We start from the raw sequence: 21,270 nt of genomic DNA, 5'->3' as shown, positions 1-21,270 counted from the left end.
AATTCTTATGTCAATTAACATATGTCTTGCAAAATAAGTAAATGATGAACTTTAACGCCATAATAGCTTTTTTCTTCTCTTAAATGCCACAGAATTTCCCCTCTGAGCACTGCTCCAAGAAAACCACTAAAATGAAAATGGACGAGGGCATAAATTAAATTGTGGTGCAGCTTTATAGTCTTTGTGATGTGTTGCAGGACGATCTAGTTTTCCTGAAGCACAGACCTAGTATCGTGGTGAAGGCTGAGTGAAACTTCATTGATACTGCTAGCCAGCCTCCTCATAAAAGGCAAACAGAGGAAGCATTTTAAGTCTTTTTCAGTATAAGGCTCATAAGACAGCTGAAACAAATGAATCTACATAAAACTTTGTCCATATGCAAGTCTAATCAGAAGTTGAGCTACACAATGAAGAACTTTTGCTGGAAGATGTCTGTAAATTCATCTGAACTTCATATTGTTTGGTAAATGTGCTCCTGTGTTTATGGTCAGGAGCAGCCAAATGCAAGCAAAGAAGTCAAAAAGCCAGCAAGACAAGTACTTGATTTTTGAAAGAAAACCAACTCATGGAATCCGGGGGACAGAGTACTGACTGAAAACAGAGTGTTTATATTTGTGAGCAGAGGAATGCCTCATCTTGTTTGACCTGTATCCATTTCAGGGAATCAGAATGTTACTTGTACTCCTGGTAGAAAAAAAAGATGATAGCATTAAAATAGCACATATAGATATATATATTCTATCATAATTGAAACAGTGTGCAAAAGCATGAATGTTGGCTACCTGCTCTATAAAAACAATGGTGTTAGTAGTGAAATTCTTTTTGAAGAAGAAACAAAAGATATCCTCATGGGAAGAAATTGTGAGCTGACACTCCAGATGAGCATGCTAAATTCAAAGATAGCCAAAGATGCTTTCCAGTGAGAAGCTGAAACTTCACCAAAAAAAAAAAAAAAAAAAAAACACAATATCTGGAAACTTCCCAGAAATCGTTTGGAAGGAAAAAGGAAAAGAAAGAGGAAAACACCTCTGTTTCTCAGCCACAAATTGTCTAGATTCATTAGGAAGGCCAATAACAATGTACCCATTATTTAGTAGTAAAAATAAATCAAAAAGGTGATCAGCAATCTGGGTATTGTGGATCATAAGGTTTCCTAGAAAATAAGGGAAACTAAGAAAGATGTAGCCAATTTTGAACTTGCTAGGAAGTTGAATTTCAGCAAGGACTCGAGGAGCAGATGGTTCACACTGAGAAGAAAATCAAAAGATCACAGACCTCACTGGCACTCAGCCACCTTGGATGGAGCTGGGCCAGCCAGAGAACAGTACTAAGACAGAGCAATCACAGTGTTTTTCTAGTACATCTGTAACCCTCAGAGGGGAGAATTTGGATTGTCAGAGGCTTCCATTTGCTTTTACTGCCCAGACCTCATTGCAAACTGTAAGGGTGATCTTTGTACCCTTCATCATGATGGTCTTTTTTCCTGAACTGGCGTAAAAGATGCTCAATGAGAAATCAGTAACTGCACTGTCAATAGAATTTCCAAAAAAAATTACCAGATATGAGTATGTAAAAGTATATTACTCAGAAATCCAAGGAAGATTCTTTTGTTGTTGTTGTTGTTCCAGCTAACCAAGTTAGTTGAAGAAGAGATAAGGCATCTTTAAAATGCCCTAAGCCCAAATCTGAGTCTGATGGAATAGTGGATAGGTGCAACAGCTGGCTACCCTTTTAAAACATCAGCAGTGGGACAAGTCCCAGCACATACCATCCTTTGGTCGTTTATTAGCACTACATTCCATCAGAGCACAAAACATGCCCTAACCCTCCCAGATCTTTGGTATAAGCTAAGGAACAGCTGAAGTGGTAAGTGCTGAAGAGGAAACATGGCATTTGGGCCACTTGTATTGTGCTGATGATTGCAATCTCCGATTTTAAAAAGTTTACAGCATTTGCTTAATAAAAAGTAGAGACAGACTAATGAAAATGACTGAGAAGAGAGCAAGACATAATGCTGTGTAAAGGAGCTTTAAAACCAGGCTATCTGGTCTGTTTCCTGAGGGGGAAGGGAGCAGGGGATTTGGAATGTTAGAACCCAAAGCTGTATAAGCCGTAAATTTGTGTAATCCTGCCCAGCAGAGCACTAACAAGCAGACTGACAGACCCCTTTGGTCCTTCATGTATTCTGTATCTAGACAATATAAATACTTAGAGGTTCATAAGCAAAGTGGGTGCCAGGATGATGGGGAGTTAACTGGTAGCTGACCAAGCAGCTGGCACTGTTCTAGAACTCCAACCACATCTTAATAATTCAGTCCCAGTACAGAACACATTACCCACAGAACTATGTGAGAAAGGAGCAAGAAGATAATAACTCACGAGGGCTCCATTCTAACACCAAAGATGAATACAACTTCAGCATTCTATATTTGAAAAGTCTCAGGATAGACATATCCATTCTCAAAAATAAGTAAGCAAAAGAGAGTACTGAAGAAACTTGCATTTTGTACAACCACTGGGAATCACTGGATACAAATAGCCCTATTCTTTTCATGCTTATTCCATTAAAAGTCTTAAACTGTGGTTACATGGAGGTAAAATACATATGAATGCAACAGGGGCTTTAAGTCCAGAATGCACAACGTCCATGTAACTTTCAGTGCAGGGGTTCCTTAAGTTTTATAAATGGTTGAATAAAATACATGCAAAATTAAAAATAAACTCTCAATTCTTTTCCACCAGAACTCTCAATGAAGCAGAATTTCATTTTTCAGGAGTTAAGTTAGGTTGATTTTTCTTTAGGGCAAAGTTCTTTCTAGGTCACTACATTTCTTATTAATTACTTCCTGGATTGCTCCAGTGTTGTCCTGTTTATGTTCCCATTTTGGAACTGCCCACAAGGACAATTTGCTGAAAGAGTCATTGTTTGGATCCAGTTTTGATAACACACTGTTCAAGAAAACTGAGTAGAAGCAAGGAACTACAATTGCCATGATCTGTCCTGATGACAGAGTATTTGAAACCCACCTTTAGAAAGATAAAATATAAGATAAATCAGTGATGGATCACCCTAAATATCTACTTCATAAACTACTGTATTAAGTACAGCGGCTCAGTAAAAGATGCATGAAGCAAAAACCTCAGAACAACATACTTCCTGTGATATGTGTTTATTCTGGCTTACCAGAATAGCACATATAAACCACTGCAAAAAGAAAGAATGGAAGAATTCATTTGAGAACAGAAAAATCAAAATGGATTTGTATGTCATAAAATCATAGAAACACAGAATAATGGAATGGCTTGGCTTGGAAGGGTGAAAAATGCTGGTACGGTTCTTTATTACATATATATATTATATATTTATATATCATATATATATATATCATATCATATATATAAGATTTTTTTTAAGCATTTAAAAATTCTAACAAAAGCACAATAAGATTTTCAAAAACATGAAAGCATGTAAGCCCAATGCATATTTTGATCTTGGTGCCACATAAGTGCTCGATACTATAGAACAGAACAGGACAGAACAGAACAGAACAGAATAGAATAGAATAGAATAGATAGAATATAATAGAATGGAACAGCAAATACTGTTTTCATTTTTTGTACTTAATCTGTTATTAACTACAATTTATACAGGCCCAACATTATATCAAAGCAACTAGGTGGACGCTATGGTTCTAAAGCTAAATATTTTAGGTGCAAGAAATAACAAAATTATAATTTTGTGAGCAGAAACAATATGTATTAAAACATGAATAAAGTCCTGGATCAGCATGAGCTCCTGCTGGCTATTAGTCAGGGCTGCAGATAGGACTGTGGTCTTTATTAAACAGAGGAATTTTTTCCTATCTCACATGATCTGCTTTTATTAGTTAAAAAAACCCACACTTAATTCCTTATGTTTGCCTCCTCATAATGGAAGTTGCATGGCAGCACAAATAAGAATGATGGCCAGGTTTCTAGATGAGCTGTGTTCACAATCCTTTCAAGTTAGACAGTTTGCAAAGTCTAGACTTCCTGCACCTTTGAAATCGGGGACTAAAGGCCAAGGTAAACAAAGAAGCCGTCTTTTTCTCCTTCACTCTTTGATGAGCTGGATACACCCTCTTGAATGCAGCAAACCAGTCAATCCACTGCCTGGTATTCTCTCCGCCTCCTGCCTATTTCCACTACATAACCCAAATACGTAGTTAGCAAAAGGTATCAGATGTTCCCTGGATAGTTTGTAAACAAAGTTGTCCAATATTTATTAAATAATTTATTAAAATTCCAAGCAGAACAACCATGGTAAATGTTTTCAAATATCCAAAGGATGTAAACAGCAAATATGCAGTAATTAGATTGAATTATGTCCTGACATTGTGACGTATTAGGTTTTGGAATAGTTCCCCTGGGGAAGTGGTTAGACTCCTGAGAGTTTCAGAGCTGGAATGGACTAGCCCTACTAAACTCTACTTATTTTAAAGTAAGAAACAATCTGACAAAGACAGGAAGTTGGGTAGTTTAAGGTAATAATAGGCCTCTCTCATACCTAAATTGTACCGTTTTGTGAAAATACATTTTTAGATGTGTTATTTCTATGTCAAAGTGTTGTACTGAAGTGGGTGGAAAAAAAATTGTAGGTGATATGACAATAGTATTTCAATCAGCAAACAAGTGGGTCACTAAAAAATTCAGTTACGGAGTTCATGGGTTTTGAAAAGGAAGCCTGCCTGGTTTAAAAAAAAAAATAAAAAAAATTTCTCCTTTCTACACATTGACTTTTAAAATATGGGCTACATCTGCATTAATGAGTGACAAGGAATTTGAGAAATCTGGTGCACATGTGGCTTGGCAGGTGCTTTATATTGAAAGGCACATGAGGCTTTGTCAAATTGTGTAGAGCTGCTCTAATCATAACCTCTGAGCATCAGTCATTGTTTACCTTAATTCTATCATAAGCACATCTGGGTAACTCCTTAAAATAATGGTAAAGGTAATTAGTAATGAATAGAGTTGGAAATCTGATAAAGTACTTATGACATCCATATTGGTACCAAATGAATTCATTGTGCTTAACATTGTTACAAAAATGCCAGAGGAATTAATAATAATTTGTGCCAGCATTTTAGTGAGTTGCTAACGTGAGATCAAGTATAATGAATGCTTAAAAAAAAAAAAAAAAAATTTCAATAGGCCTGAGAAACTTTACATCCACATTTTGACATCTTGTTATTGATAAAACACATAACTCTTTTTGACATATTATCATCCTTGGTGGAAAGGACAGGCAAGTTAATTTTATGAATCTTGTCCAATAAATTTTTGGGATAACATTTTGTTGCTGCATTAAAAGAACTGACCACTGTCAGAACAGATGCATTTCTCACTGTAATAGCTTCTTGTTGGAGGTGGCATACACAGGGTCTCAACACAGAAATTCATAAACAAGTATTTAAAGTAGAGATGGTTCTTTGCTGTTATGACTTGACACAGCTGTATTTGAAGCTGGTGAACCAGCTGGTGAACCAGTAGTTCACAGAATCACAGAATCTTCTAGACTGGAAAAGGCCTTCAACATCATTAAGTCCAACTGTCATCTCAACCTACCTAGTGGTGAATTCCACCACTAATTTATGTCTCTCCATATCCACATGTGTCTTAAAAACCTCCAGGGATGGTGAATCTACCACTTACCCATTCCAATACTTGACCATCCTCTCTATAAAAAAATTCTTCGTAATACGAGTCTGGACCTCCACTCCACAGTAGCTAGAAAGCTGGCTCCATGGTGCTGTGGCACTGCCACCATCACATGAAGTTTGTGAAAGTTTGGTGCTGTGAAGTGGAATGTATACTCTGAAACAAGACAGAGGCTTTAAGCAGGTAATTCACACTGGCTAAAGCTTTCTACATTGTTTGACTAAAAAGTACAAGCCAAACCTTCAGTATGTTTATGGCATTTATTCTCCTTACTTCTGCATGAGAAATTTCACATTCTCTGTCTCTACTTGACCTCCCTGCATAGGGAAAAACTGATAGAATTTCATGTTGTTTTTCCCTAATGTTCTTACAGCATTTGTTCTTTTTTTTCTCATTTCTGCCACTAAAAGCCTTCCTTATGCCTTAGTCATTCCTCATTCCAATCTCCACAATCTTTATCCCTTATCCTCTTTGTTCTCATTTGTCCAGACTCGTTTCCTGTTCAAGAACTCAGCACTTGCCCATCTGAATTCCTCACTACCTTTTCCGTGCCAGGATGCAGGCAGCGCTTCAAATTCTGCGCAACAGAGTTGTGGTTCACCTCTGCCCTAATATCCACCAGCTCTCCCTCTGCATGTTTCCCTGCCCAGACTCCTCTGACTGCTCACCACCCTCTCTGACTGCAAATGCAATCCATGCTCCATTTCCTTGCTCATACTGATGGAGCGACTTCACCTTTGAATATAATTCACCCTCCTCCTTCTTAACTCTTCTTGCTTCTGAAGTGCACAGAGGATCTCTAACCAGTGGCTCTCCAAACTCTCTCATGTTTTTTATTATTTCACCAGCCCCTTCCCGCAACCCAACTGTAACAACAGTCATTCTCGTAACTGCTTCATGCCTATATTCCTGCCAGGCATACTGCAAGACTCCCCTGTAATGCCTCTGTCTACATCAGCTTGTGAGCTCCATGAAGTTAAAAAATGCTTCATTCCAAGTCTGTATAGCATCAGGCTGGTGCTCAGCACTTAAAAAGAGTGATTTATTTCTCCTACTCATATTTTCTTAACTCCAAGACGCGTTTTCTCACTGGGAAAGTATTTTATCCTCTGATTTGAAGCTGTCATGTAATCACAACAGTGTGTTTGTAATAGCATAGTAAATTCCATGGCAACAAACTATGATGTCATAAATGCGGGATTTATATCTTTTTCTGCAAAATCAAGTGGAAGAAGCAGATGGACAAGAAAAAAAGAAAACTCATTAAAATACCAACAGTTTTTAAAAATTGCAGTAAAAATATCAATGTGAACCCAGACAAATGTTTTTTAATAGATTTCTTTTTATACATGCTTCCTGATTTTTAAAAGCCTGCTTGCCTGAATAAGGCCCTTTTTTGGGGGTGGAAATATATTTTAGAATAACTGCAAAAAATAAGTGTTTGGAATCAAGGCTCTAAAATTCAAAACAATTGCCTCAGACAAGTTAAATAGAACGGAAATAAAAGGTCCACAATGTTGAGAAAATACTTATAAAAATTTCTGGGCTACATTTCTCACAGCTAAACTGCCAATTATTCATTAGCGTGCCTGTGACGTATTAAGAATGTACTTGCGTGGATTATTTACAAGAACTAAGAAGTGATTAATAAGAGGATGGACTTGAAAACATCCTCTGTGATGTTCTTGCTAACAAGTGGGCCCAGCTTTGTAATCAGACGTCGTCAGAGAAAGCAGTTCATCCCAAAATAGTATGATTCATTTCTGACTTCCTGCCCTCCCTTATTGGAAACATGGAAGATATATAGCAGTTAAAGAAATCTGTTCAACAAAATCATATCTTCTAGTTGAAACTGCAAGATGAAGAGTATTTCTCAACTTAGGTTCCTACTCACCTGAGATATTTCCAATACACTAATAATGTAACAACATGCCTTACAGTTCATCAAATGATTCTGAATACTTATTTTGTGTGTGGGTTTGGTTTTTGTTGTTGTTGTTGTTGTTGTTTTGTTTTGTTTTGTTTTTCTGAAGATCTCAAAGGATGTTGTAAATGTAAGTTAAATAGTAGAAAAATTATTTCCTGTAGAGGTCTGTAAGTTTTGCCTCCAAACTCATTTTAACAACATTGTGGAGTGAAATGTAAACTATGTCCTTCCAGCTTGTGAGTTCTTTCAACCCACACTCAAATTTATTATATAAATGAAGAAGTTGCCCTTTCCCCATGTTTAACTACGTATAAGGTTATTTAACATATGCCCTTAGATGCATTTAGGTTTAGGGGGAGAAAAGTTTAGAAGGGAGAAGGTACTAATATCTGGACAAAGCATCATGAAAAAGCATTTGTCACAGTCCTTGACCTTGTTTGGATGGCTTTCCTGCTCTCAGTGTTTGCAACCTACATGGTCAACAGCAGTCCTCCTGGGCTGATGTACACTTGTTGGAGAGCCCTTCTGCCAGAGATCACCATCAGAGACTCTGAAGTCAGTCAAGGCTGCAGTCAGAAAGTTCCTTCTATAGAGTGTTCATTAAGCATCTCTTTCTTCACATGTACTCTTGCCTTGCCTGGTTTAGCTTCTCCCATCTAACAACATGGTTTGTTTTTTTGTCATCTGGAGTTCCTCATCCGCTGTGATATCTTGCAAGGTGAAGAATCATTGACTCAGAACAGTGCCTGAGGTTTAGACAATAAATTTTTGTGATGTTAATCTCAGTATTCACTGTAGGCATGTGAGGATAATCAAGACAATCCAAAGTGACAGGAAGATTGTAAGACTGTATTGTAAGATTCTAAGACTGCCTTGTATATGTCCAGGGAATGCATGACAAGTAGAATATAGCTATATTTCTAAACAAAACACACAAAAAATCTAGCTATTCATTTTGAAGATTCACCAAGTCTGACCTCTTTCCAGAAAGTCAGATACATGACTTAACATACAAAAATGCTGTCTGAACTCAGAAGGAAGTCTTTCTGAAATATTACTCAAGATGCCAAGCACAGGTTCTAGTGTGAATTTACACGCATGCCGCAGTCTGTGGTACAACTGTGTCAACCACAGGATACAATTCAAAGCACTTCTGTTTGCCCTATAAAGAGTGTCATGCCTTTTGGTGGAACTACTTTCAGTATAAGACAATGTTCAATGTGGGATGAATTAATTAAATTGATTTTAAAAACAAATTTTGCCTGTGACTTGAGAGATTCCAAAGACGTTTCAGAGTATTACAAAACTTTTGCGTAGTACATCTTTACCTTTTTGCTGTTCCCCTCAAAACAAATCTTTATTTGCTTACCCGTTAGGCCTTCTCACAATCTTCCTCTGGATTAACAATGGATGCTATGTAATCAGCTAAAGGCCAAACCTCAGAAAAGGCTTTTCTACACTTGTGACAACACAATAAACAACTGCAGCAAGTTGATGACAAGCAGTCCAGATGTGATCCAACTGGTCTGATGACAAAGTAGTCCTTGATGGCTTTCAAAAGATGGCTGTTTGTAACTCTCCAATGACTCTACAAAGAAATCAGCACCACAGTCAGTCAGACTGAGGTATAATGTGCCTAACATATTGCTGGCATACAACCCAATCAGTAATGTAAAAAATGGCCATACCATACATCTTTATGTTACAAACATTTCCTACCTACATTTATACAGATATAAAACTGTTAGTAAAATGGAAGCTATTTGAAGCTTGTAAAAGAAAGCAGAGCATATTATCTGGATTATTTCCATTTTGTACATATTTTTTTACTTAGCCCAGTATGAATGGTTTATATTAAAGCATTTAAATATTGAAAGAGGTTTTGGGTTACAGACTGATAGTAGTTCCATAAAAACATTTTATTTTTCCACTTCTACAAAATCTAATTAAACATGTGAAAACAAATGTGTTGTGTAGTATTAGAGATATTCTTCCTTGACTTCAATAATAATGCAGGATCCTGGTAATTCATTTCGGAGATTTTTTTCTGAGGTGGCCATGTCGCTGATGGTTGGTTTCTTAGCACTCTGTGAAAGATTCATCCATATTTTCTTTCCATTTCCTCCCCACTCCTTTTCTGCTGATTTCAGTATAAAACAATTTCCAGCCTTTATGGACTTAGGAAGTGACATATCATCTTTGGGTCATTTCTAAAGAATATAAATGGAAAATCTGTGATAGTAAATCATATAACTAACTCAGTTATTGTAGTGAAACTGCACTACAAGATGCAGTTAAACATCCAGATCTCACTTAAATAAAGTATGACAAGCAGATGCAGGATCCCACATCTTGTCCATAAATGGAACCATGCCCTCTCCATGCAGCACTGAGATTTTGGATCTACTCCATTTCCATTGCCATTAATGGCAATCTGTTGTGTAATTTGACTGAAAAAAGACGAAACATGAAGAGATGGGAGCCCTGACTTACGAGCCTCAGTTTGGCATTGTCACAAATACTTCCTACTGATGTTTAGGCAGAATGAGTCTGGATCTCAGAGTGTAATTCAAGACTCAAATGCTTGTAATCAAGGTAAATGTATGCATGGAAGGAAATCTGCAGCCTCACAGATAGTATACCTACTCAGGCCTCAGTTTATATTATAAGCCTTGATGTCAGTTTATGGGCAAACCATCAAATTTATTCCTTCTTTGACCATATTTTAGAAGCACTGACTTCAGCCATGTTTTTGACCTTTTGAGTTTTCCCCCACTTTTGTTCTTTGTTGGCTCCATAAAATGTTTGTAAAATAAGTTACTTGCTCTCCAGTCACTCATCTTTAAATAGAATGAAGATAACATCTTCAACTCCTCTTTCTCCAAACCCCTCCAGTCAACACTTTCTGTTTGAACATCTTGATATTTTGTCAATAATGCACTTGAAAACAAATAATTCTTTTCTTACTAATAAAATCCCTCAAGTTCTGTCTTTCTTCACTTCATCCTGTTTTAAAAAAAACACCTGCCCACAACTCCTGCCACTTCTGCAATTGCTAGGACTCCAAACATCCAGGATCTATTGTACACATGACTCAGAGTTCACAGCTTATTTTGAATATCTTGTGCACAACATCAAGATTTTTTATCCCTTCCACTCCACACAGCTGTAGGTCCTCGTCTTCTCCCTTCCGTCCCACCTCAGTGTCAATGTTCACAGCATTTCTTTCTAATTATCTTCTCTGGATTGTCTTTTCAGTTTTGCCTGCAGCCTTCCTTCCACAAAACCCTTAGTATCTGAGCTTTGCCTGCTTCTCTGCCTTTCTATCAAAGCATTCATAGCATGTTTGTCATCTCAGAGGTCAGGTTTCTGCTCTGACTTTATTATCATTCACTTCATCTATTCTTCTAGGATTCTTCTAGGATATTCCTTGTATGTCGGATCACACAAGAGAAGACAGGAAAGTCAGCCACATTTGCATCTTTTTTAAATGTCCATGTGCAAATATCTTAGTGTTATTGTAACCAGTAAGCAGATTATGTTCTTACAACATAGATTTCTGTACTGTCACAAACTCACTTACAGAGTAGTTAGTTTTGATTTCACTATATGATAAGATACTAAGTTCAAGTTCTGAAAGGTTTTCTTTAGGAAGAGAGCATTATAGGCATAGTGAAACAAAGCCTTCCTGGACTAAATGAAATGTTAATTTGTTTTCCATATTTCTGTGCATGTAAAGCATGTAAGGATATTTTTATTATGGAGTGCCTTAAGAATATTTGATATTAAATCACAACTTTGAATGAATTTAAGTAATCCAGTAAATCTAGAAGATAGATAAGAAGATGAGAAAAACTGAAAGAGAGAAATTTGATTTTGCGGGACTGATTTGACTTTAATGTAAAGCCCTGAAGACAGATGTAGAACAACAGTACAATACAGCTGAATGAACAGATGTGTGCACCAACCATACGATCATAAAATAAGAGGTAGCCTTTTTATATGCATGTCTGCTAAAGGAATAAAAATAGAAAATAACATATTTCCAGTCCAGGAAAAGGTAGAATTTTCAACCCATACAGAATAGCTGGTCTTTAATTCTCCTTCCTTATTAGTGTAAAGGTAGAAATGGAAAAGTTCAATTTATCATCAGCAGTAAGATTACCAGTCTGCTATGGTTTTTACAGGCTTAATAAATGATATGCTATTATTAGTAACTTTTGTTGTTAGTGTAAAAGCAAGTTATGATTTTATTTGATTATTCATAAGACCCTTTAATTTAAAACACGGGAAATCTTCTAGAAGAAATGTCCATTAAATGAACTTAATATCATTCTATACCATTTAAATACTTAAGACACACTACCCTTTTCCAAAAAGGAGAAATGCATATCTGTCAACCTGTAACCTGTAAACAGCAAATACAAATGGTATGAACCATGAGACAAGTGGAAGATGGATGTTATCTTCTGTGTGATGATAAGATATTATCACTCTTTCATAAGATTGATGGAGCCATCTAATGAGGAACATTTTTCAAGGGAGAGACAATATCCTGACAAAAAAACAGTTTCTCAAAGTCTTTTCATTGAAGAACTGTTCTCTGGGAAAAATAATAAATGGTTATTCATATCCATAATGTGATAGAAGTCTAGGAATCTTTGGATAACAGGAATATCTTGTAAAGGGTGATCACTCAATTTACCAGCTACACATATGAGAACTATAACATCAGTGAAACAAATACCAACAATAGGAATTCTTCCTTCATCAGCACCTTGCAAATCTTTGAAAAGGAATCACAGAATCACAGAATCACAGAATCACAGAATCACAGGGGTTGGAAGGGACCTCCAGAGATCATCGAGACCAACCCCTCTGCCAAAGCAGGATCCCTACACCGAGTCGCACTGGTAGGCATCCAGGCAGGTCTTGAACACCTCCAGAGAAGGAGACTCCACAACCTCCCTGGGCAGCCTGTTCCAGTGCTGCGTCACCCCCACTGTAAAGAAGTTCTTGTGCACATTGGTGCGGAACTTCCTGTGCTCCAGGAATAAAATATCCAAGCACATGCTAGTAGGTGGATTATTCCTAAATAGTAAGAAGTTTCAAGCATGGTAATCTCTGGAAAAGACCTTTTCAACATAGACCATGTGTATCTGCAGAGGCACTAGGTAACTTTCACCTTACCTCACATTAACAATGCAAATGTGATGTATCAAGTAGTAGTCTAGGCTATCTATCAAGCTACCTCCTAAGAGCAATTTCTTCCATTCCAAAATCACAGAAATGCCTACCCACTTCCTCTTTCTCTTCCTCAGGAGATTAGCCAACTGACCTATACTAAGTGTCTAATTTTTTTCCAAAAGAGGTGTTATTAATTCCACCCATTGTATGAAGTCTGTCAAGTGTCACTAAAAGTATAACAAACAAGTAGAGTGAGCACTAGGAGCATCAGGAAGTTAGAAATCCTTCATTGCTAAGTGTCTGGCATAAATTGGCATAATTCCATTGAAGTTCCTGCAAAAGGCTTGGCCTCCAAAATGATGATGGATTTTATATTAAAACTGTCTAAATATGTATCTTTCCTGTATGTCTCACTGCTGATTGTAACAGCAGAATGCCTTACTGAAAGACATTCTGCTCATTCCATTGTGTCTGATTCACTGTTCACTTACACCAGTGTGAATAAGATAATGAATGACACCAAAATTATTATATCAAGTTTCATGAAAAAATTGCATCAAGATTCATGAAAAAAGGAGAACCAGAAGAATCAGAGGAATCAGATCTAACTCAAGCTTGGAATTCTTGTTTACACCACAGAATTTGCCCCATAATTTTCAACACATTACTCATTCTTTTTATCTTTTGAACCTCTTTTTCCAGCAAAATTAGGCTTATTAGCCTAATTACAGTGACCTCTCTGTGTGTATGTGCATCTGTATCTGCATTTGTGTGTCTCTTTCACCAACTCTGGCCATCCTTCAAAGTTTCCTAAGTCGTTACCCAATTTCATTAGCCAACATGACAGAGTGGAGTAATGCTCAGAGATGCTAAATTTTTACAAGCTTCACAAAAGGAAATAGCTGGAATAAAAAAATAACCCCTATCAATATCTCTGAAAAGGCTGTGGTGTGACTCAATAGTATTAGACACTTGGTAATCTAACCATAAAATACTCTGTATAAGGGAGTGTATTTCAGTAGCTTCACTATTCTGGAGAACTAGTAGGAGTAAACTGTTCCACCCACAGTTAAATTTCTCTTGAACTACTGTGAAAATGCCTAAGTGACTACAGATGCAGGATTTCTTGCTAGGATCAATATAGTGGTTGATAGCATCACTATCAACCAGAGAAGCCAGCCAGGCAGAGGATCAGTCAAGTCTTCCTGAGCCAGCAGCCATCCCAGTAGCAGCAGGCTGCAGCTCTAAGCATAGACTGCATAGATGCCTTTTTCAGCATAGACAGGACTCTCCAGTGGGCAATAACCATACACAGATTTTCTGTATGAAATAAACCTGTTGACATATAGAGAAATGTGAGATAGTAACAGCAATGGTAATGCTGGTGGCAGTTTTGAAATGAATTTGGATTGCCAGATGCATGCAATACAGCCCTGCGAGATTTGAACTATTTCTGTGCAATACAATCACCTTGGAGTTCAAGATCCATTTTCTTTTAAAAGCACTGAAGCAAGCATCAAGTCAGAGTGCAGAAGAATAACCTTTACTACCATACCTCAGTATGGGGAGGGAAAGAAAAATAAAATATTCCATCACCAAGCCTCTTCCTCTGTATTTGTGCTTCAGGTTTCCTATCTCAGGGAAACCAAGAGGCTTGTGAAGATGAACAGCTGGGGCAAGCAGAGGTCATGGGAGATACCTGGCCATTCCCCAGCCCAACCAACTTGTAATGACACAGCTTTTGCTATTTCTATGAGAGGGGTAAAAAATCATACAACAAAAACAAAGAAAGAGCACCACCTTGATCTAACTAATATTCACTTTCCTAGTTGTTTTATATTACACAACCAAGTGTGCTAACACTAAAACACCACATCGTCCGTGCAGAAGTATGAGTTAGAACAGCTGTAGCCACAGCATAAGTGCCCTTGAACATGCTGAATTTTTCCAGTGTATCACAATTACAGAAACACCTGTGCCAAACAGCTTTCTTCTGATCCTCTATAAAAATTCACAAAGCCCTCAGACTTTCTCATTTCATATAGGTCTGCACTGCCTTGCAGCCAGCTCCATGCGTCTCAATATGGGATTCCGCAGAATTCTTTTTCATGCCTCAAAACATAAAATAAAGGGTATGTGCAGGTGCACCCATGCTATATTACTTGGGAAACTGTATTCTAGATCTCTGCAGATACAACTATTCCACAAGGGTATGTCAGCTAGTGTTTTGTTATGTGCTGTTTTTTGGGGTGCAGGAGTGGCTTTTGAATCATATGTATATGTCACAGCAAAAACCACAGGACTGAATGCATTTGGCTGGGTTATTTTACAGACAAAACGCTGTGCTTGCACTAGCCTTAGGAACTGCTAGATGAAGCCTGTTGCATTATTTAAATGGAAAGCTACCCAAAGTGCCTTTTTAAAATTGGGTCAGAAAAAAATCACAGACAGTGTGACTGACTGTCCTCAGACAGAGCTCCAGAAAAGGAAGAGGGAAGATGCTAGCTACCAAGCCTGTGTGTCCAACGCATTCAGGGTCAAGCCTAGAGATAAGCTTTCCTTATGAAAGATGAAGAGCAGTGCATAGCTGCCTAGGTGCTGGCTTTCTGCAGCCATTCCTCACGTTGGAAACTTCTCCACATCCAAAAATCCAGCAAAGAATAGTTTTAGAAATGTATTTGTCAGAAAGGCACCATTTTTGTAATCCTACTGAGAGGAAAGCTTTCTGCCATCACTGTTTACACAGTCCACTGTGAAAAAATGTGTCTTCATTTTTTTCTGCAGAGCATAAGCAGATAATATTACTATGCTCATTCAGGAAGCAATGTATGATGAAAGCACAATTTGAACTATTTCTGTGCTGCTTATATACTGATGAAAAACGTCTAGATGTCATTGTGTACAGCTCAGGAGTAACATCGGTTTCAATTTTTTTTGGTCAGCAATAATAAGGAATAATACTGAAAATATCTGAATGCTGTTATGTAAATCAGTGTTATGCCCTCATGTGGAATATTGCACTCTGTTCTGATTACTCCACCTAAGCAAGTATGTAACAGAAATAGAAAGTGACTGGAGACAGCTGATGGGCATGTTATAGCCATGAGAAGGATTCCACACTCTTAAAATGTTAGGACAATTTATCTTGGAAATAAATAAGAAAGAGGCAGCCATAGTGATGCCTATATCATGAAATGAAATGTTATGAGGGATGTAAATTGAATATTCTTATTTTCTTGCGTTTTCTGTCACTTTTCCTACCCTTCATCTGTCTGGTCTATTTCAAAGTTAAGGCATTAGAATTAGGGCCGCTCTATTACTCTAAATTTGAACCATGGCTACCACAGTGAGCTCTGCAGATGGTCACCAGGCAATCCGACAACAAACAATAATAATCTTATTTATCCTTTGTCCTCTTAAAACAAGACATTTAAACTTGAAAGGCTTTTTAAATGTTAAACAACACTTTTTAAATGTTAAAAAATGATTCCCTTCCGTAGCCCAAGTGATGAATTGCAAAAGCTTATGCAGCCCTGGAAAGCATCCTCTGCTCACCCTGGAGTGCAGCAGATCCAAGAGCGAGGTGCTGGCAAGGAGGTTAACACATGTGCCTTCTCACATGCCATGTCAGCCTCCCCATCTACCATGCTATGTGCCACCACTGGGACACAACAACAGTACTGAGAGAAGGAGCTCCAGTTTGCACACCAAGACTTCCGTGGTGAACCTCACATATTTCCTCATGCTCCTTTCTGGAGAATTCAATACTGAAAATGATTGGAGATAAGAATCTAGATTGCTTCAAACCAGAGTGATATGCTTTTATTTCACACTGCCAACAGAACAGGAATTGTTTTTAACAGTGATGAAAAGACCTGCTCTACTTACATGCTAAACTCATTGCTTCAAGATAAAAATGAAGACAGAGAATTTTGTACAATTCAAAAGGCCTAAACACTGTGACAGGTCAAAACTACTGCTGTTACATAAGACAGACTGGCCGCTTTTCTGTAACAGCGAGCATACAGATGCATGTTTCAGATGCAAACTAACTGACTACTGCAATGAAGAATCTTCCCTCTGGTCATGTTATTCCATATTTGTCCACTCTAGGGTTTCTTGTATCTCCCCAGAGGCTTCTGGTGGAGGTGATCTCTTTCAGAGATATCTTGCTGCATAAACTGGCACAAACCAACCCGCTATAGTCATTCTGTGTCCCAGATAAAGCACCAAAGTTGCTCTCTTTTCTTTTACCCTCTGTATATGCATGTGTGTGTGATACAAAAAGAACAAATAAGAAAAAAAGAATATTTTCATGTTTTTACATTTCGAAACAGAACTATTACAAGCAAAACATTTGAGATGGGAATCTTAATAGTGGCAGAGATCAAAAATAATCTTCCACCTGTAGTATTTATGGTCCCAGTTTTAGTTTCAGTAGGTAGGAAATTTGTTCCAGCATCACAAGCTTACTTCCATTTGTTGTCTATTGCAAGCGCTGGCACATACTTTTCGTATGGATATTGTGGATACAGTCTGTGAATACATGTTGGCACTAGTTCCCTTACAGCCACGGAAACACCTGCCTCCAAGCTAATTTATAATCTGCACCTATGGCCATGGGCCACTTACAAGTTTATTGAATAAGGTCTTGACAAACAATATAGAAAAGACTCTGTTCTTTCTCTTCCTGTTCCACATGACATAAGTTTGGCATTAACAAGTCACATTTTTATGTCTGACTTTATAGATTGTTAATAATATGTAAAGATATTTGATATGCAAGATCATGGGTCAAATATTTCTCACTTTACTCATGTGAGTAGTCCCACAAATTGTATTTATACAACTAGTCTGAGGAAGACAGTCCCGGTTTACCTTCTCTGTAAAATTACTCTGCAGCGTTACGAAGCAGCCCTCACCATAGCTCACAGCATTCTTACTAAGTCTGAAGCACAATGCATGTCCCACTCTCAAGCAGTTCAGAATAAATCCTGTAAGATGAAGGATAATTACCCACGTGAAAAAAGAAATCTGATAATGCAATAGGATGCCCTGCTTCTTCTCACATATGTTTCATTATACAAAATATCACATCCCCCTCACATTTTCAGGTTTAATGTAGCCCTTTTTGTTCTGCACAGAATGGATTATGAAAATCCATTCAACCGCTATTTCCCTGACAATGTTTTTTTCTTTTGTTTATAAATGACTGTAGAAAACAGGTCTGTAAATGAGTCATTGCTTTTGACTCTAGTGTATTCAGCTGGCATACTGTATCTTGGCCGTGTGCTAGACCTAGGTGGTTTGTTTTTGGATAATTATCATGTAAGTAATCAGGAAGTGGAATCTCCTAGAATGTTTATAAATATCATGAAGAGTCATTATTAAAAGTACCAGGAACAACCCCGTAGAAGATACGTCACATGGTCTGGAAAGCGCAGAGGAGAAGTTCAGGTTGTAGTAGTTTTTCTCCACTAACTTTCATAGGAAATAAAAGCATTCCATAAACTGCAGAGCAAGATAAACAATTCATTCCAATTCAAATCTGTATCCAAGCTGGAAGCACCTTGGGTTCAGCATTTAGCACGGAGCTCGTTTCATCACAGAACAAACAGCAGAAACTTTCCACGGTGTTTGCAGTTTTATTACAAATCAGCAGATGGTGCTTCCACAAGGCCCTTTACAAGTTCTGCTTAATGAAATATATAGGTCCTGGTGAAATGTTAATTTTAACTGTCATGCATTGCTGTGAGTTGCACCTGTAAATTCTGTTCATTGACCAAGTGTCTTGCATTTTTTTATTTGCTGGCCTACCAATAAAAAGGGGTGGATTGTGTCAGAAAATTCACTGTTAAGCCTCAGTGTACAGTTGACAGAGTATGTCCTGGGAATCTGTCATTCCACATCCACTGCAGCTTGAAGAACAAGCTGTATGGCTACTTTGCAAGGTGCCAAGGAAACGTAGCCACATGGACTCAAGGTAGAGTGAGAGACAAAAGCTCAAGTCCAGGAATAGGACTGAAGAGCAAAGAATGCAGCATTGAACAGCAGGCTGGAAACAGCGACCAGCTAGAGCAGTAAACCATTTGGGACTAGAAGTAGCAACGCCACAATCTATCTGGATTTCAGGGCCAGTAAGTTATTTCTTTTCTTCACTTATTTTGCTGGTATTTTGCTGGGATACCTGCACATGTATCCCAACCTCCTTGCCCATCCGCTCTGTTCTGTGCTTAACAAGTATTGGAGGGGAAGAGACAGGAGGCCTTTTGTGCCCTGGTCCACCATGTGCTAGCAAACTTATAAAGATGTGCTGAAGTGCAGGAAGAAACAAATTCCTCCCTTCCCAAAGCCAGGCTGCCCTCCCACCTCCTATGCAGAGCACTCAGGTTATTAGGCAGGCGGTATGAGCTCTGGAGATCACTCCAACCTTGTAAACATTCTGCTTTTAGCAGCAGAGCTTCATAATAGCCCAGGAATGTGTATTCATTCATAATTGCAGTCAGATTACAACATGCAGGTTGATTATCATTACTCTAAGTTTACAGTGACCTAGGAAAAAAAAATGATTTCTCAGAATAAGAAAGATCATTTATGAGTCTCCAATTACTGGGTTCTATTTTAACCCCAAATCCATCTTTCTCCTTTGCAGATTAACCTTACCAGTGCGCTTGTCAGTCCATTTATATACATTATTCCTTAGCAGTGAATTTCTGAAGATATTATTGTGAAATGCTTAACAGTCTAAACTCTAGGAGAAATAAAAACTGTTTCTTTGGTTCACCACTATTTCTGATGGGACGAATAAATCCCTCCAGTGAAATATACTGGAGAAGGGAATCATAAAAGTAGCTAATGACAATCTCAATTTAATTCATCAGCCTGCAGATGTCCCTTCACCCATTTCTCTTACACATAAATAAATAAATAAGTAAATACTCCATTTTCCTTTGTGCTTCAGATCCCTGCAGCTGATTTTTATTTGCTTTCTTTACAAGGAATCCATATTAATAGAAATTTGTTATTTCCTATTTTCTCCACAGAAGCAGAATGGCCAGTAAAGCTCAGAAAAGAGCAGCAGAACAGGTGAGGCTGCAAGAGGGAAGCTAGAGCAGTCACATGTCATCTTCAATGTGATGTCAATGAAGTTCACAGAGGCATGATGCTGGGAGTGGAGCACACCTCACAAACTTCAGACTCCGGGGTTCCCATGGATGTGGTGGGAATACTCCTTGAGGAACACAGAAGAAATGTTATTCTGGATGGGTGCGTGCTAAACATCTGTCTTTCTTTATGGCGTTTCAGGGCAGCAGAGTTCAGGGGCAGTCAGAGAGGTCTCAAGAGAAGCATCCCTTGGGACATGCCGTGTGAAGACACTGAAGACATTTCCCACATGCGACTGAAATCCCACCCTGTTCCACTAGAGGGTTGTTGCTGAAGGACAAGCCTGAGCAGCAGCACTAAGTGACAGGCCGTGGGCTCTACCTGTGTGTAGTTCTAACTGTTGTTTCCAAATGCAGGGTTACAGCCTCTACTTCCCACCACTGGTTCTTCTCGCAAAAGCAATTTATGAAGCAAAAGCAACTGAAATGTTATCCTTTCCCCAGCTTCTGAGCCATCAAGGCTCCCACTACACTCCTTTCTCAGTCTGACTTTGCTACCTATTGAACAAGAATGCTTGACAGATTATAAAACATAAAGATAAAAAAGACATTAAATGTCATCTCTCTTCCACCAGACAGAATATCTACTTTATTATTTTTTTTAATAGTAAAGAAAAGTCATACCATAGAAAAAGCATTATTGCAGAATATTTTGGCTGACATAACAGACTGTTCCTTGTAATGGAGAGAAAGATGGGTCTTGGTCTGATGGCAGACATCACCTGTACATCTTGTCTGAACAGGAGTGCTCAGAAAAAGAGATCAGATAATATTAATTCTGCCCCTAAAAAAGGATATGGCTGAAACTGAATGACAAACACCTTGCTTCTTTAAACAAATTATTAAAATATTTAGAAATATAATAATGACAAAACAAACACAATTATCTACCATCCCTCCCAACAAGCAGTCATGCTTTTATCTGTGAGCATTCATCTTTGTGTCGAGTTGTTTCTTTTTTTAACTTGGGGTTGGATCCTGCCCAGGATTTGACCTCCCTTTTCCATGAAAAGAATATGATTTTATTTCTGAGAAGTACCAAGTACACTTTGGAATTTATCTTTTTTTCTTTTCTTTTCTTTTCTCTTTTTTTCTTTTCTTTTCTTTTCTTTTCTTTTCTTTTCTTTTCTTTTCTTTTCTTTTCTTTTCTCTTTTCTTTTCTCTTTTCTTTTCTTTTCTTTTCTTTTCTTTTCTTTTCTTTTCTTTTCTTTTCTTTTCTTTTCTTTTCTTTTCTTTTCTTTTCTTTTCTTTTCTTTTCTTTTCTTTTCTTTTCTTTTCTTTTCTTTTCTTTTCTTT

The 21,270-nt window shown here is 37.8% G+C and overlaps 1 long non-coding RNA gene across 1 annotated transcript; it reads left to right on the top strand.

The window, feature by feature from the left end:
- Positions 1 to 11,511: 11,511 nt before the first annotated feature.
- Positions 11,512 to 20,542, top strand: LOC116239362 (uncharacterized). The gene is made up of 3 exons (XR_004169108.2): positions 11,512 to 11,613; positions 19,855 to 19,897; positions 20,117 to 20,542. It is a non-coding gene; the product is annotated as an uncharacterized LOC116239362 (long non-coding RNA).
- Positions 20,543 to 21,270: the final 728 nt, after the last annotated feature.

Source organism: Phasianus colchicus, chromosome Z (assembly GCF_987193195.1).
Source record: "Phasianus colchicus chromosome Z, bPhaCol1.hap1.1, whole genome shotgun sequence".
In the NCBI taxonomy this organism is placed as follows: domain Eukaryota; kingdom Metazoa; phylum Chordata; class Aves; order Galliformes; family Phasianidae; genus Phasianus; species Phasianus colchicus.
Note: the sequence above shows the minus strand (reverse complement) of the source record. Positions and strands in the feature narration are given on the sequence as shown.